Source organism: Cololabis saira, chromosome 4 (assembly GCF_033807715.1).
Source record: "Cololabis saira isolate AMF1-May2022 chromosome 4, fColSai1.1, whole genome shotgun sequence".
Taxonomy (NCBI): Eukaryota; Metazoa; Chordata; class Actinopteri; order Beloniformes; family Belonidae; genus Cololabis; species Cololabis saira.
This window is the reverse complement of record NC_084590.1, coordinates 44885903-44904543: the sequence shown is the minus strand read 5'-3', so window position 1 is coordinate 44904543 and position 18641 is coordinate 44885903. Positions and strand designations below refer to the sequence as shown.

At 42.0% G+C, this 18641-nt stretch overlaps 3 non-coding genes across 3 annotated transcripts; all 3 read right to left on the bottom strand.

Moving 5' to 3' along the window:
- Window positions 1-6610: 6610 nt before the first annotated feature.
- On the bottom strand, window positions 6611-6693 carry trnal-uaa (transfer RNA leucine (anticodon UAA)). The gene has a single exon. It is a non-coding gene; the product is annotated as a tRNA-Leu (tRNA).
- A 2422-nt stretch (window positions 6694-9115) lies between these two features.
- trnal-uaa (transfer RNA leucine (anticodon UAA)) lies at window positions 9116-9198 on the bottom strand. Its single transcript has one exon. It is a non-coding gene; the product is annotated as a tRNA-Leu (tRNA).
- A 1201-nt stretch (window positions 9199-10399) lies between these two features.
- On the bottom strand, window positions 10400-10482 carry trnal-uaa (transfer RNA leucine (anticodon UAA)). The gene has a single exon. It is a non-coding gene; the product is annotated as a tRNA-Leu (tRNA).
- Between the last annotated feature and the right edge of the window lie 8159 nt (window positions 10483-18641).

The following is an 18641-nucleotide window of genomic DNA, read 5'->3' as shown; positions in this document are numbered from 1 at the left end:
TGTCTCTAGGCGCTTTCCAGAGACCAGAACATGACCCCCGAGCAATTATTATATAAACATAACATAAACAATGGCAGGCAAAAGCTCCCCTAGTGGGAGAAAAACCTTAAACCAAACAGTGGCAAGGAAAAACTCCCCTTTAGGAAGGAAAAAACCTGGACCAGGACCTCGACCATAAGGGGGGACCCTCCTGCCAGAGGCCAGTTGGGCAGAGCAGGAAAAGAGAGAACAGACAGAGAGAATGAAGAACAGAGAAAGGAGAGGGGGCAGGCCAGGACGTCAGCAAGCACACAGCAGACATCCACACAGACTTTCGTGCATTTACGTCAAACTGTATTGTGGGGCTTGAGGCACCAAGTTTTCTAGGGGGCGCTGTTGAGCCATTAGGCCACGCCTAAAACAATCATTTGAACACATCTAAAGTCTGAGTCGCGTAAATATGAAGAAGTTAACCGTACTGTAGATTTAAAGCAGCCACTCCAGATGGCTGATTAACTCTACATTCTAGTTTGGACCAACTCGAAGCAGTTTGCTGGTTGATCACAGTGACTTTACAAGAGTGTGGATACAGACAAGATCTGAAGAATAAGTTGGAACAAATCCAGTTTATAAGTACAACTAACTACTAGTTACTACTGTAAGTACACCTTTACTTATTGATGCCACTTTGACCACAGGAGTAATCGGCATGAATGTGAGTGTACAGTACATTGAGATTTGATAACACATCACATTTGCATGTGGTCTAGGCATGCAACTGCATCCCTCGTTAATGTAAAAGGCATTGCATTCTGGGAAGAATGACCACCTACATTAATTATGTCATCTGTGTAGACAGAAGGATCATTCATGCATCAACAACGGGTTATCATGACAACTGATGGCAACACACAGACAGGCGACAGGAAAATAGACCCCAAACTTAAAATGTACCAAAAAGAAGCCCTGAGGCACCCCAGAAGTTAGAAGAGTGCTCACCATCTCTGTTAGATAAACTCATTTCAAACTGTACCTTTGATACCCACAAATCAAGTCAGGACAACAGAATTTATGATCCACTGGCAACAAAAATAAAATCTTAAAATTACAAAAAAATAGTAAAATTAACTAAGTCAACAGTTAAAAGCATTGTGTTGACCTATTTCTTTTATTTTAAGTTGATCAATTTAAACGCCACATTCAGATGTGGTCAAGACACAATGTAAACCTTTTCATAGTCCTCCTCATTAACTCCATCTGGAGACTGGCTGTTCATTTCAAGTTTGACTTGTAAAACTGATCACTGAAAGTGGACATGTCAACTTGTCATACTCTCATTATTTACAGTCGTTCTGCTTTGCAGAGATGTTTAAATAATAGATCTGACATGTTGTCCAGCACCAAACCTGACACCTGCTAGGTGAGGCTTTGTGGGAGGAGGACAGTGATCCCGGTTAGACGAGGCAGACAACAAAGACTTGAGCTCAGGGACCACTGAGCCCCATGGAGGAGATGAGACGGACAGCAGTCCTGGCACTGTCAGAGGTGAGAATACATGAATACAGATGCTGGATGAGCAGAGCTGAAAGGGAAGGACATGGTGGGTACAAGGACGTATGGAATGGCAGACCTCTGAGGAGCATTGTCCTAATTATATTGGTCCTAATAAGGTCCTAATAGGTAAAATAAAATGCCCAATTCATTAACTTGAATAAAATCCTGATCCAGACTAATCCGCTGAGATGTTTAAACACAAGCAGTGACATCATCATAATAATAATAATAATAATAAAAAAGCAGCACTTGAGGAAAAGGCTGTATTTATGCAGATTTTAGATTAGATTGATTTTATTTTAAGATGTGTGGCAAAATGCTACAGTAAAAAACAACCCATTTAATTTGAATGTTTCCTTCCAATTCTTCTGTTTCTGACTGATGTAGTTATTTTTTTCAGTTGACATTAGGGTTAGCTTCAATATAATGCACTGTGCATGGTGTGTGTATTTTGTTCATTTGTTCCTTATTTCTGGATGGATGGATGGATGGATGGATGGATGGATGGATGGATGGATGGGACTGAAAAGGGTGAGCCTGTGTTTAATCCGTATAGATGTGGAGAAAAGGATGCAGCTCCTCAACAGCCTCCAGTTATAAGGTTATAAAAAGCCTCCCAAAACTGATCCAGTGGGAGCTGAGTAAATCTGGGCTTCATTGTGCCGTCCTATACAACCCTCTGCACACTCTGCTATTGATAGGACAAGATGAGTCTCTCTATTGTGTGCTTCCTTCAGCTTTGCATGTAGCTCCGTTAGAACAAAACTTGCTTCCCTCTGTGCTTTGAGATACGTTCTCTCAATCCAGGAAATAGTAGGCTATTCAGTTCTTTTTGAAAAGGCCAAGTATCCGCTCAACATTGAGCTTGCATATTCAGTTCGTATCTACTTTGTACTAGGGCTGTCAGTGTAGTGCGTTAATTAGATTCATTTATTACACTGCTAATTAAGGCGTTATGAAAATGAATGCAATTAATCATGAGTGGCGAAATGCGCGACCATTTGAAATTTGGCCCATTGAGGGACCCGTAGGCCACTTGGCAGGTCACTTCCCACCTGCGTTGCTAGTCAAACAAACAAAGTAGGGTGACAACAGACATGGATCCGACTCATGGGAGAGAGGCGAGTAAATCTTTGCTAGGGCCTTCGAACGGCATGTTTATATAAAAAGAAAGAAGACGGGACTATCAACAAGAACGCGGTGATTTGTTCATTTTGTAAAAAAGAATTTCCCTATCACCGGAGCTGCTCCAGCCTGAATTATCATTTAAACGCTAAACATGTCCGGACAAGTTCCACTGTAAACGTTTCAGCTACTAGTGCTAGCGTGAGCTCATTTCGCCAACCCATGCTTGCAGAATCTGGGAAATGAATGAGCAAAGCTACGACAGAAAAACTGACGAACTCAATCGCAAAGTGGGTTGCTGCTGATTGATTGCAGGCCAATTTCAATCGCTGAATATGAGAGCGTCAATGGTGTCATGACCAAACCATATTAAAACCACTCCCCCAGGCCAACGTGCACAGACGCACGACCATCTGAACAGGAAGATATTTTTTCTTTTGAATTTCATTCATGAAACACACTTCACCAATAAAAATGTGGATTTCAAATCTTCTGTTCTTAGTGTATTCAATTGATTAGTCATGCACTGCAATTTTGAAATGTCCTAGAATTGTTATTCTTTTTTTGGGGACCTTTAGCAGATATGAGATTAAAATGCGATTAATTAGATGAATTAATTATAAATCCTGTAATTAATTAGATACATTTTTTTAATCGCCTGACAGCACTACTTTGTACACATATAGCATTTAAGGTACTAGCATGTGTTTTCTGTGACAGATGTGGCCCAAAGGTCCTGAGATGGCTTTGACATAGATCATAGCAAGTGTGGGGAAGTTGTGGCCCGAAGGCCGACATGTTGCAAAAGCAAATTAAACTCCTGTCTGGCACTGATGTGTTTAGACAGGCACACCTCATGTGGACTTGTCAGACAAGGCCAGATCAAAGCCAGAAAAAAAAGACAGATGTGGGTCATGCATATGTTGCTTTCGTACACTGCAGCTGTACAACCGTACGCTGTCGATAAATAATGTACAACGCCGCTGTGACATCAACCGTTCATTCGTGAGGATGAAGATGCAATTGGAGCAAATTTAAAGGATGAAGTCAGGTGGTTACAATGTGAAATAATCATTGTCAGAGGCTCCACCTACAACATAATCAAAAGGAAAGAATCGTACACTACAGTGACTTGTGGGAGAGTCCTGGGGTCAGAGCTGATTGCAAATGAAGGTCTTTCCTCATTGATTTCACATCTGACAGCAGATGAATGCAGCTATTCCAATTATCAGGCCTTGCACAAGATTTACACCACTTCTCAATACCAATAATGCTAGATGAACTGAAATGCATGTTAAAAAGAAGTTATGACAAAATCACCTGGATACATCCTCGACGGACTGGGCAGTGAAAGACTTTAGCTGTAAATGGCCAAATGTGGAGTTCCAATTCAAACATTATTTCAGCTACAACTGATGACCTTCGGCAGGTTCACAAAAACACAAATACAGATAAGACTACTGTTGTGGAAAAACCCATTAAATGCTCTTTAATACATTCTTTCCAATTAGGTGAATAATTGGACTGAAACTGATGGTCTACGTACGAGGAATAAGACTTGAGAGATGATCCAGATTTCAGTAGATTTAATTAAACAGTTGCATGTAAAAGGGTCAGAACATACATCTGGCATCTCAATGCAGAATGACAATGGAACAAAGGAAGTATAATGATTTTAAGGCACAAAGGATGATTCATTCTCACGATTCGAGTAGATAAAAACACAAGGTCAGTGTTAATCTTTTTTTTGAGCAGACTACCAGTGTGTACATTTAGCTGGACCAAGGCTATTATTTTGCTGCTCTCAGCAGTTTTGGTTTAATCAAGTGGCCAAGGCTAAATTTTCCATCACAACTACTAATACAGAATTTGTATAAATAAATACAGAATGAATGAATCAGAACATGAATGTTGAGGAAAAACACTTGAAGAAAGAACTTAGAAATCAGAATTCTTTGTGCAGTTGTATTTTGTGATTAGGATGGTTGTGCTCCACAGGTCACAATTTATGTCCATCAGCAAAAACTCTGGGGTCTTAATCTTGAATCCAACTCATGTTTGATCGCGAGACGGGGTTGGTGTCACTCACAACCAGAAACCACATGTTGAGGTGAGAAGAGCTGAGGCATAAAAGCAGCCTCACACTCCTTGGAAGACATTTCTCTAATATCACGCTGAATAATTTATTCTGTTCGGGCGCAAGAGTTTGAGTGTGTGTGTGGACCGGACAGACCCCCAGTGGTTCCACAAATATGAGTCCGGGCGCTTCATGCATGATTCATGTACAGCAGCCTGAGCTGGAGGGAGGAAAGATAAGAGGGTGAGATGTCCGTTTAAGACCTCACACAGTCTGGCTTGTGAGTCTGGCATATTTGCTACTAGCTCAGCTTTGTACATGTTAGTCTTACAACAAGTCATGGTGCACACATCCACGTTCTTAACCTGTCAGCATGCAGTGGCCTTTCCCAGAACCTTCCCTTAGCAGGGATCCAGGAAGCTTGAACTAGGAGCCCCAACATGCTGTGTTGAACTTGTGTTCGACCTCGTAGGATTCACTGGGCGAACTAAAGTTCCACACCATTCGCACTGCATCTGTTGTTAGTTAGTTAGTTTCAATTTATTGTCCTTCAGAAATTCTTTTTGCATCTGTGGCAGTCAGTATACATGGTCAAAAATGAAAAAAAAAAAAAAAAACAGAACGATATACAAGACATAGAACGGTTAAGTGCAGTATAGTACAACACTATAACATAACATAACTAACACAATTAATAGAATTTATGATCCTAAAGTGCTTCACACCAAACCTAGTGGATTATGAAATTAATAATGCATCTTTAATTAATTTAGCAGAGCTATACTAGAGGGTATAAAAGATCTTTGGACCCGGGAGGTCCACAGAGGCAGTGCCCTGTACCTCCGTCCTGATGGTAACAGCAGATATTCTGCTTTGAGGGGATGAGTTATATCACTGCAGATTATCCTCCCTTTCCCAGTCACACGGGATTCACAGAGCCGGGACAAACTGACTTGTTGTCGGCCTACAATCTTGCTAGACATGTTGACAATCTTACTGAGTTTGTTCTTATTACCTATCGACAGTGAAAAGAACCGAGCAATAAAACAAAAAGTAAGAATACTCTCTATGAATGAACGGTAAAAAATAATCATAATGTGACATTCCAATCTGAACTCTCGGAGCTTCCGCAGGAAGTTTAGTCGTTGCAAACCTTTTTTATAGATGAAATCTGTATTACAGTCCCATGTCAATCTCTGTATCTAGATATTTGTATTCATTTACAACTTCAATCAGCCTGTTTATCAGCCGCTAATAAAGTAAAAGAGGAAAAAGAACAAGAGGAATAAAATAAATATCGAAAAACAAACGAGAATGACAAAATAAGTATGGAAGATCATTACTGTTTGCACAGCGACGATGCAGACGAATGAGAGGGTAAGTCTTTTTTTTTCTTGTCTGCACACGTGTTAATGGTTAATACCATGCTGGTAAGAACCTAAGGCATATATATGTGCATTGTTGATATATTTATCTCATTAATATATATACATATATATACATGCATACATATGCATACACATACATATATATAAACATACAACCCCTTTTTTACCCCTTTTTTTTCCTTTTTTTGGGGGGAAGGGGGTGGTGACACCCACCGCTAATCCAGGACGCGAGAACACACATGGAGGCGCACGTCGAGCACTGGAAAAAAAAAACGGGGCACGGAACCGGCAGAAACACGAGCAAAAACCATCCCAGGTCCTGAGACCCAATCACAATCTGAGCTAAGCTACCGCAATTAACTAACCCCCAAAAACAGAATGCAAGTGAACGAGCTGGTGTACCTGTCTATATGTGTGTGTGGGTATGTTGTATATGTCTGTGTAGTAAACAATTATGATTTGACTAGGTACACACCCCATCATTTTTTACCAGGAGTGGGGTTCGAACCCACGAGAGCATTTGCTCACTGGATCTTAAGTCCAACGCCTTAACCACTCGGCCATCCTGGTTGTAATGATCAACCAGTGGGGTGGACATACAGCCATTCTGTATCATACAGCCTCACTGCCATTTATCTAAAGTAGCCAAGGATTTTAAAAACAAACACCTCCTCTGGGGATTTCCTGAGTGGAGAGGGTTAATAAGCTAAAACATATTTTGCCTGCAATTGTGTGTGAGGAGAGCGGCGGTCTAATGAGATCCCAATTTGTGTTCTGGTTCAGTTGCACTCTCCGCAGTCATGACTCATCCTGCTGCGGCCTGCCATCGGCAACTGCTCCTCTAGCCGAGGTGTCCTCGAGCAAGGCACCAGGCGTCCGGAGAGGAAGGAGCACAGAAGGAAAGGAGCGTCCTCCTGAGATTTTTCTGACATTAAAGGCAATAATATTCTATGTTTAACCACTTCAGCGGACGTGGCTGTGTGTGTTTATTTGTTTATCTGTTTATTTACAAGGATCCCCATTAGCTGACACCAAAACAGTGCTAGTCTTACAATCTCAATTCATAAAGTGCAAAAAAGTAAATAAAATTACAAACAAGAAATAAAGAAAAATATCATCCAAATCAAATGCGTGGGTTCTCTCCGGGTACTCCGGCTTCCTCCCACAGTCCAAAAACATGCATATTAGGTTAATTGGTGATTCTAAATTGCCCGTAGGTGTGAGCGTGAGTGTGGTTGTGAGCATGGTTTGTGTGTTTATATGTGGCCCTGCGATGGACTGGTGACCTGTCCAGGGTGTAACCCCTGCCTCTCACCTGAAATGAGCTGGGATAGGCTCCAGCAGACCCCTGTGACCCCGCAAGGGATAAAGCGGGTATAGATGATGGATGGATGGATCATCCAAATCATATATAATTTGATGTATTGATCTCACTCAATCAGATACGCTGTATGATGTTAAGGTGATGACGACAAATATGTTCTTCGTCTTCGTTTCAAATCAGCCTCTTTTGATGTCACGAATCTCACCTGGAAGGGTTTTCCAATATGCAACTGATCTATAAAATACTGTCCTCTTCATAGAGTCAGACTTAAGTCAGGGGAGCATAATCCGACCAATATTCGCCCCTTGAGTGTTATAGGAATGAATATTTGAACAATAAGTTATAGATTAATTTAGGAGTCTGAGTGTTAATAATTCTATGGAAATATGTAAGTACATTAGTAGATATCCTATCCTCAACCCTCAGCCAGGAGAACAACCAAGAACAAGGCTGTGTGTGTCTGTGTGTGCAGTCAGAAAAAAGTTATCCCAGTTTTTTATCATTTTAAACCCAGACGCTGTTATTGTGTCTTACAGGTACCTCAGCTTCCTCTTCCCCAACTCAATCGCACGTTCACACTCAAACGCTCACGTTTACACGCTCACACTCGTGTTGTTCACTCTGAAAAGTGTTCTGGATCTGAAATGTCTTTCTATTTTTAAGTTGGTGTAATAAGCAGAAGCAGTCTTATTTAGAACAACAGCCTGGGGACACGTGCAAGCTCAAAGAAGATTCAATATCCATGGTGGGCATTCTGGTAACGTCTTTATTTATTATTGAATAACAGCTAATTAAAAAGGCGTCCCAGCAGATTCAGCATCTAAACATGTTTAAAACTTCCATCCACACGTACCTACCTGGATCTCTGGGGTCTACCGGAGGCTCTACCCTAACCCTGACCCATTCACCCGCTGAGAAGAAACCCTGGAGGGGCCCACACTCCTAAAATGTGTTGTTTGGACAGTTCATGTCAGGTATTCTGTTTGATACATCTTTAAATCAGAGGCAACGCTGTTTGTCTTTCTTTGTGAAAGGATAAACGGGTTGTCCTGAGGTTGTTGTGTGAATACTAAATGTGAACAAACGGATCACAGTAAAACACCCCCCCTAAACACCCCGGGCGTTTAGTTGCTTAAATCGCTCGGGCTGCTCGATGGCGCAGTGGGTTAAGCAAGTAGCTCATACTGAGGCTACGGTCCTCTTGCAGTGGTCGCAGATTTGAATCCCGGCCTGTGCACCTTTGCTGCATGTCATCCCCATTCTCTCTCTCTACCCCTTCCTGTCTGCAACTTGAATAAAGGGCCACTTGAGCCCCCCAAAAAAAGAAACCTTCCTTTTGACTTGCCATACATGAAGTTCCAATTAAAATACACACACACATACACACACACACACACACCTGAATATAAGAAAACACTGTGCAATGAAAAACAACTGCTGGTCCTAAATTGTGATGCGTTTCAATGCCAACCCCACCGCTGGTTGTCTAATTGTTCGTTCACTCATAGATCCTATATTTTTCCCAGATAAAAAACAAAACAGACTGGGCTTTGTGTCATCCAGGCAGATGAATCAGATATAGTTTATTTATCCCAAGCTTGGAAATTGTAGTAAAGATGTATGTTTTGACTAAGTACACACCCAGCAATCATTAATCTCCTCATTGTTTACCAGGAGTGGGGTTCGAACCCACGAGAGCATTTGCTCACTGGATCTTAAGTCCAACGCCTTAACCACTCGGCCATCCTGGTTGCAATGACCGACCAGTGGGGAGGACAGTCACAAAAAATAACTCAAATGAATAGGTGTTTATTTGGGACCTGCCTTTATTAATTGTCCGTCTCCATTCAACATAAATCTCCATGTTCGTCTTCAGACTCTAAAGCCGTTCCTCTTCAAGAATCAATCTAGCCAGCCAGGGCTAGCCGCGACCTGCTTCTCGTTGTCAGCTATGGTCCGATACAACTTTTTTCCCCATCGCTCGTGTAATCTTCCACGACTCACGCTGGTGTCTGGCACTCATGTGAAGCAGTGGTGTAGGAAGAAATATTTTTTTGGGTGGGCTAGGACAAAAATGGCTGGACCATATTGTCCCAGAAAAAGCGGACTTATAAAAACCTTTAAGAAGAAAACATGACAAAACCGACAGATTTGACAACCAAGAAAACTGTCCATACCACTTTGATGAGAAGCATCTTGATTTTCCATTCTTGACTGTGCTTGGAAATACAGCCAAACTTGGCTGTGAAGGTGGTTCATCAATTGCGGATAAATGGAGGGGTACCGCAGGTTGACCGGGAGAGAGCGCTGGTGCCGACGAGCTAGCGGCAGGGGGAACCTCCTCTGGGGCTGAGTGTGAAGAAGTGGGCTGGGTGGACTCAGTCCGAGGCACTGGCAGTTTTGTTTTTTTAAATAATTAATCGGATAAACTCTGTTTAGCCATTGTTGTGGCGATAAAGTCGGCTGCAACGCCGGCTAGCTTGCTGGCTAAAGGCAGCTCAATCTGTCAGAACCAGAGCAATCAATTATGTCCGGAGGCTCCTACAACTTGTTTCAAAAGTTCAGTTTTAATCAGAATAAAATAAATAAAGGCAGAACACAAGTCAACAACAAACGTTTACCTTTATTCATATATTTTTTTTGTTTCATATTCATATATTTGAATATGTTTATGTGAAACATGTTTTTTGATCAAAGTTGGCTTGGAGGGCCAGAGAGTAATGTGGGTGGGCCAGTGCCACCCAGGGCCATTACTGGCTACGCGCCTGTTGTGTTGTGTTGGTTCACTCATAGATCCTATATTTTCCCAGATAAAAAACAAAACAGATTGGGCTATGTGTCATCCAGGCAGATGAATCAGATATAGTTTATTTATCCCAAGCTTGGAAATTGTAGTAAAGATGTATGATTTGACAAGGCACACACCCAGCAATCATTAATCTCCTCATTGTTTACCAGGAGTGGGGTTCGAACCCACGAGAGCATTTGCTCACTGGATCTTAAGTCCAACGCCTTAACCACCCGGCCATCCTGGTTGTAATGGTCAACCAGTGGGGAGGACATAGAGCCATTCTGTATCATACAGCCTCACTGCCATTTATCTAAAGTAGCCAAGGATTTTAAAAACAAACATCTCCTCTGGGGATTTCCTGAATGGAGAGGGTTAATAAGCTAAAACATATTTTGCCTGCAATTGTGTGTGAGGAGAGCAGCGGTCTAATGAGATCCCAATTTGTGTTCTGGTTCAGTTGCACTCTCAGTAGCATTACTGGCTACGCGCCTGTTGTGAAGTATCCAAGCTAAGAGAAAAAACAGAGGCAAAAAAGGAGGGGAAAAGAGGAGTGGAGAGCTAGAGGCTACGAGCTCCTTCCCTTTTTTCCCCCTACACGAGCTGCTCAACTTCATAACACATCATCACTGAGGATATTTGTATACTGAGGCTACAGTGGTCGCAGGTTTGAATCCCGGCCTACGCAGCTTTGCTGCATGTCATCCCCATTCTCTCTCTCTATCCCCTGCCTGTCTCCAACTTGAATAAAGGGCCACTAGAGTCCAAAAAAATTTAACTTTGCTACACCCGGCGCATAATTGGGCCATTATTTGAAGCTTTACAGTACATAATATTTATCTCACTGAGGCGTGGAGGTGTGGAGGAATACAAGAACATCTGTGAGGCCCAAAAGCACAGCAGCCTCCATGGTAAGTGGCTCAGGCAGTTCAGAAATAAGAAAGTACTTTCTCGACCTAACTGACCATCCAGACAGGATTCGGAATAAGAAGATGTGGCTGTGCTCAGTATGAGATCCAAAGTTTCTTTGCGGTGGAACCACTCATGAGAGCATCTCTGTCCCAACCCAACGGTCATGGTAGTGTGGTCAGACAGAAGCCATTCCTCATGGAAGTAGATATGCATGAGTGATATTTGCTGTGCCTGTGGAAGGCCTGCAGTGGAGAGCATTGTAGCTGATGAGTTTACCGGACAAGCTAACTATAAAGAAGTGACTGCACAACTATGTGATAGCAGCAACAAATCGTCTGGAGCATTTACGACAAGCAAGTGTGCGTGCAGATAAGAGCTGGCGCTTCATAATCTTGTCTTCTGACTTGTATGATACTTCTCACTTGTTAATTTAATTTACAGCTATGTCTGATATAAGTGCAATACAATTCAGTGATCAAGAAGCTTCACATGTCATGGCTGATGTCATGTAAACACTGTTTTTCAAAGCCTATTTTCTGCAGCATGTCAGTGGATCCTCTACACCCATCAGAACCTGCACTGCACGTGTTGCCCACTTTTTAACACATGCACCTGAAATTCTGCATAGTTTATCCGTGAAAATGATTGAGAGTGCACCCAAAAGCCTGCTGGGAATTAACCAAAAGTGATCTGAATGATCCTCAGAGGATGAGGGGTCAATTCTTCGAATCTAATGGCAAAGTTTAGCATTTGGTGACGGTGGCATTATGGGTACGCGTTTTTCTTTTTCGATCAAGGAATGGCAGACTTCTGAAGATCGGGGAAGAGATGGGTGAAAATGAAAAGTTCAGGATCGCACGCCGTAGAGAGAGTTCACACTTGAGATGAGACAACAACCCGGTTCTACTTACCACCACATGAACAGAGCGTGGCTTCAGGAAAATGCTGTGTGATAGTCGGAGACTGGACGTAAAGTCAGTACAGCATCCTGGGAAAGACCTGAAAACGACTGCGTGCAGTCGTGATCCCCATCCAGATTGGTTCAGCTTCCTTTCAGAGCCAGATCAAGTCAGACACAGTTTGACCAACAACTTACACACCGACTCGAGGTTTGTGCACTGTTAAATTAAACGAGACAGTCACTACTGCACATTGGTCACTCACACAACCACCTGGACTTTACTCCTTTCATACCACCGCAGCTTCGAGCCATTGTTCGCCCGGGTAGCTAGCAACACCGCAGGCACCACAACTCCCAGGAAGGCCCCCAGTGAACCAGTGCTCCTGAGATGGAAGAAGCTGGACGACCTACAGTACAAGCCAGGATCACAACACAGGGGTAAATCAAAGAATGCTTCGATCTTATTTTCACAGAGCTTTCAGACAAAGTCCTAGAATGCGCTGTTCAGCTACAGACTCACTCCACACACAGAGGAGACCGGACCGCAGCCTCCTGTAAGGCTATCAAGGGAGGTGTGTGTGCATTTATCAACAACTCGTGGTGACAACACCTTGGATCCTGTCTACAGTAACATACGCGGTGCATACAGGGCTGCACAGGGCTGGTGCGAGCAGTCCTTCCTTCAAACAAAATATCTCAAAAACAAAAATATGCATGTGGACTTCAGGAGACTCACCAATGACAAGGAACAAATCAGCATAAAAAGGTCTGGGGCTGCACCGCGCGCCCACTTTGCACAGTCAGACCACATCTCTCTGTCCATGTACCCTTACAGGCAGAAACTGGAACAATCAAACCCTCTCACCAAATCTGTTAAACTCTGGACCCCAGAGACTGAGAGCATCTTATAGGACTATTTTGATTAGACGGACTGGGATGTGTTCAAAACTGCAGCCACCATGGAGGACTGTTGGGTCAACAAACAAGATTATGCTGAATATGCGACCCGGTTCAGCAGAACCTGCATTGACAACATTGTGCCCACCACAAAAGAAAGGAAGTTCCCCAAGCAGAAACCCTGGATCAACAGTCAGGTACGACACATGCTGCATACTCACTCTCTTGCATTCAGATCAGGCAATGACACGGAGAACAAGGCAGAGTACAGACTGAGCTATCACTGGATGGCTTCTATTCTTCTGCTGACCCCAGGAGGATGTAGCAGGGGCTGCAGCACATCACGGACCGTATGGACACCAGCATCATCAGCTGGATGACCTCAACATGTTCTACACTCGCTTTGAGGCTCTCCAGACCACCCCATACAGGACTGTCTCAGAAAATTAGAATATTGTGATAAAGTTCTTTATTTTCTGTAATGCAATTAAGAAAACAAAAATGTCATACATTCTGGATTCATTACAAATCAACTGAAATATTGCAAGCCTTTTATTATTTTAATATTGCTGATTATGGTTTACAGTTTAAGATTAAGATTCCCAGAATATTCTATTTCTTTTAGATAGTTGAGTTTTCTTAAACTGTAAGTCATGATCAGCAATATTAAAATAATAAAAGGCTTGCAATATTTCAGTTGATTTGTAATGAATCCAGAATGTATGACATTTTTGCATTACAGAAAATAAAGTGCTTTATCACAATATTCTAATTTTCTGAGACAGTCCTGTATATATGTTTTCTTTATCCTATATCGCACTAATTTCTTCATCTTCTACTATATTTACATTACGTATATTTTTAAACACACGCGCAGTCGCAGCTGTATACACACTCATATACTGCATATTGAATATAAGTATCAGGTGCATGAGATGTCACCAACCATAAGGATAAGGACAGTGGACAACCTTAAAGGTCCGTCTGTGATCCCAGCATGATCGGAGGATCCATCCAGGATAACTCCACACATGCATGACTTTCTAGATCAGATATTTAACTTGTATAGTTCACTTTTGATCCCTAACGCGCTACAAAATGATTCAAGATTTCTTACATGATTCTAATCAGAGCAAATCCAATCATTTACCTGAATTTGATGCATCTCAGGAAAGGATGACATTTTTGTGTTTCTTAGAGACAACGTGATGGCAGAGGCCAGCATTGCTCAGGTTCCTCTGCTGGATGGAGCTGAATGAGATATTTAATTCCTCCCACTGCACTAACCTCGAACATCGCGCCTCGGTTTCTCTAACCCGCCGGTATTGATGACTCATAAACATTTTACACCCTCGTTTCCATGCTTTGCCTCCTGAATGGAAGACTGGGTTTGACGTATTTCTGAATGACTTTTGATTACAGTTGTGCTTCTCAGATCTCATAATTATGGCAATAAAATCAGTTGCGCTTTGTTGCAATGCATCCAAGCCTCTGAAATGCCGTTTTATTATATTTCCAAATCAGGCCAGTGCTCTTTGAGGTGAGACCAGAGAGAAATGCACCAGCAGGAATGCTGCACATTTGGTTCACTGAGTTGGTTTATAATCAAATACCACGCTAAGATGGAGTTTTCCAATTTTTTTAAGTTCAACGCATGACTGTAGGCCAAGAAAATGAATGTTTCCATCCACTTCCCACAGTGTTCTCGTGTTTTGGACAGAAGAGGTCAGATCACTGAATCATAAATGTCTTTTCAATGACCTCAGCCACCCTGCTGTGATGTCATGTCACTTGTTCTTTGGGTCTAGGTTTTACAAAGACTCCAGCATTTTTCTGGGGGCTCTTCCCATCCCAGACTGACCATGGTTATGCCGAAGTGTGTGTAACAGGTTATGATTATGATTATGGTTTACAGTTTAAGATTAAGATTCCCAGAATATTCAAATTTTTTGAGATAGGATATTTGAGTTTTCTTAAGCTGTAAGCCATGATCAGCAATATTAAAATAATAAAAGGCTTGCAATATTTCAGTTGATTTGTAATGAATCCAGAATGTATGACATTTTTGCATTACAGAAAATAAAGGACTTTAACACAATATTCTAATTTTCTGAGACAGTGCTGTATATCTAAACAGCATGGAGAGCCAGCAGCACCGATACAAGATCAATCAGCAGCAATGGGGGAAAGTGACAGCAGACCAGGGTGAGATGCTACAAGTCAGAGGGAACCGCTTCCTCTGCTAAAAGAAATAAATAATAAAATACCTTTTTCAGAACTGTCACACCAATATGTTTCCTGTTGGCGTTGATACAAATGACACATGCCGATCAGCAGCTCGTGTGTGTGTGTCTTTTCAGAGACTTTCCAAGGAAAGTCTGATGCAAGATAGTTACGAATGTCAGATCAGAACTGTTCTGACTTTAGACAACGAGGCCGGCAGAGTGAAAGGAGGAGAACTCGGTTGTGTTGTCAAGCAAAAGCTGCCGTTCAAGCCCAAGTACGTTCTTATAAGTACAATGTCAGTACAATGACATGTAAATCGTGAAACACGGACATAATTAGATGTCAGAAGGTCAAATTCCAGCATATTTATCACTGTTGTTGTTTATTCTCTATACTAATATGTGCCGGAGTAGCAGGGAGGACAGATGCATCGTTAAGTATTCAGATGACTCTGTGATTGTTAGCCTGCTGAGGGACGATGAGACAGGCCCTGGTCCAATCGTCCAGGACTTTGTGGATTTGTGCGAGCAGTCCTTCCTTCAACAAAATATCTCAAAAACAAAAAATATGCATGTGGACTTCAGGAGACTCACCAATGGACAGTGGAATGTGTGGACAAGTATAAATACCTTGGGACCATTATAGACAGCAAGCTGTCTTTTGTGGAAAACTGTGAGGCCGTCTATAAAAAGTCAAACCAACGTCTCCACTGCTTAAGGAAGCTGTCATCTTTTCACATTAATAAAAAGCTGCTCACCATGTTCTATAGATGTTTTATTAATCTATAATCTCCTTTAGTTTAGTGTCCTGGTTTGGCAACTTACCCCTAAGAAATAAAAACTTGCTTAATCAGATTGTTAGGTGGGCCAGGAAGCTAATTGGAGAGACACAACTCAATTTAGAGGCTCTTTAATGGGAAGCTACAGAGACTAGCTGAGTCCACCTCAGATGATGCATCTCATCCACTACACGGCGAATTCCAGTATCTCCCTTCTGGGGAGGTATAAAAGGTATAAATGTGGTTTTGTCCCCTCAGCTATTAATGCCCTAAATATGACATGATTTCCCATCCTCCATCTAGGTCTATTTATTTATTTATTTATTTATTTATTTATCAGTTAACAATACATCTGCTGATGCACAAACTTGGACACATCATCAGTGTTGTATCCTGGACTCACTGGGTGTTTTGGGTCTTGCAACAGACACCCTCATCCAGGCGACCCGGCCGAGGTGATCAAGTCTCGGCCTGTGTCCAAGTGGCATGCTACACCCACTACAACCACTGCTCCCCCCCCTCAACCAGAGCCATCTGGAGGCTTTTTCTGCTGCCTCCACGTTGTTACCTATGGCCCTTCTACGGTTGGCACCTGTTATGCCTAGTGCGCTGTAGGCTTTGCTCAGGGAGTGGCTGGCAAACCCCGACTGCCCACCTCCACTGGCATACACTTGGTCTTCCACCCGTTCCTCCGACAGTCCTCCACCAGCTCCTGGTACTTCTCCCTCTTTCTTTCATGGGCCTCCTCCATCCTCTCCTCCCAGGGAACCGTCAGCTCCAGCAAGAAGAGTTGCTTTGTTGCCTCTGAGACCAAGATGATATCAGGTCTCAATCTTGACTGGGTGATGTGTGGTGGAATCTTCAGTTGTCTTTCCAGGTCAACTGTCATCACCCAATCTCGGGCCGTGGAGAGCAAACCAGTAGAGCAGTTTCTCTGTGTTATCTCCGGCCTTTGTCCTTCCCTGACAAAGCGGATGGCCATCCTCCATCTAGGTCTATTTATTTATTTATTTATCTATTATATTGCTTATTCAATCTGGAGAATTTGTTTTATTTATCTGTCAATGTTTTGTTTTGTTATTCTCCTATTTGTCACTGTATTGTATGGTGTTGTTGTAAGTTTCTACTTTTTACCTGCAAACAAATCTACCTTCGGGTATCAATAAAGTTACGTTACCTTACCTTACCTTACCTTACCTTACTGACAGACAACTAGTTTAAACAACAAATGTTCAAACGTTTTGATTTGAAGATTCATTTCAGATGTGTGGGAATACATAATAAAATCCATAAACATTTCAAAATCTTCAAAAAAAAAAAAGAAATGATGCAGAATTATGACACCAACAAGTCAGACTGCTGCATGACGAGTAATGTAGGTCATCCAGGGACCCCTGTAAACTCATCTGGCTTTGTGTTGCAGCTCCATTTATCCCCCGCTGTGCTGTTCACCAGCCCGAGACCTCCCTCTACCTCCAGCAGCTGTGCACGGAGCCCACCATGGTTTCACTTCATTTACGGCTTCCAGTTAAAAAGTCAGCAGAGAGAGAGACAGTTTCTGACAACTGCATTTATAAATCACCATAAAAACTAAATAACAGCATCTGTAAAATGTTTACTGATTACTAAATACATGTAATAAAAAATAGTGTGTGAGAAACGTTTATTGTATACATCTATGGCATGTCCTATAAGTGGGATCAATACAAGCCCTTTTTTATATCCATGATTTTTTTAAGACTGAATCTCTTCACTGCAGTACTGAAATAATGCATCTTCACAAAGTTATTTCTAGAAAAACTGGAGCAGCTGTTGGGTTTGAAGAGAAGAGCATTAACTACAGAAAGTGTAACATGCTCTCTGCAGCACTGTGGCGCAGAATGAATTTGTGACAGTGATGTTTCAGCCAATCACTGAGGTTATCTGCTAACTGGACAAAACAGACCTTACTGTAGGTGGGAAGCTGCAGTAGAGACTGACGGACCGCCGTTTGGCATATTTAACTCTGCAGGACTGTTTTATCATCATAAAATATATCGTATACCACGGTATGTTTTGTTGATATATATCGGCGATATATTGTAACGATCAGCATCTTTAATGGCGGCCATGCCCCCTTAATTAATGCCAGCTGGTTTTACAAGAAAAGATTGGTACATAACGTGGGGAGCGAGAGACATACATTCTGAAATGTCTGTAATTCTTGCCATTGACCCGGTCTTTGTACGTTTTGACCTTATTTCATAGTTGTATGAAATAAGACCTGGAAACAGTCATTGTGGCATATAATTGTCAAATTGGTTTAATTCACCGTACAAATTGTTACAGACTTTTGTAATACTGTATTTGACCCAGTCTTTGTACGTTTTGACCGTGTAGAAACGTAATTCTTGCCATTGTAAGAATGAGATGTGTACCTGCATTACTCTACTGCCCTTACTTTTTAACAACTTGTGCTTTTTTATTATTTTACCTCTTTTCTTATCATTTTATTTCATTTTATGTGTTATTCACTGTTTGTGTCTTGCCGCTTTTAATGTTGATGTAAAGCAATTTGAATTACCTTGTGTTGAATTGTGCTATACAAATAAACTTGCCTTGCCTTGCCTTGCCTTGAAGACACGCGTCCATCGGCAGTACCGTCGCCAAGTCAATGTGCATGTAGTCGAGTTATTTTATCAGTGAAAGCCGG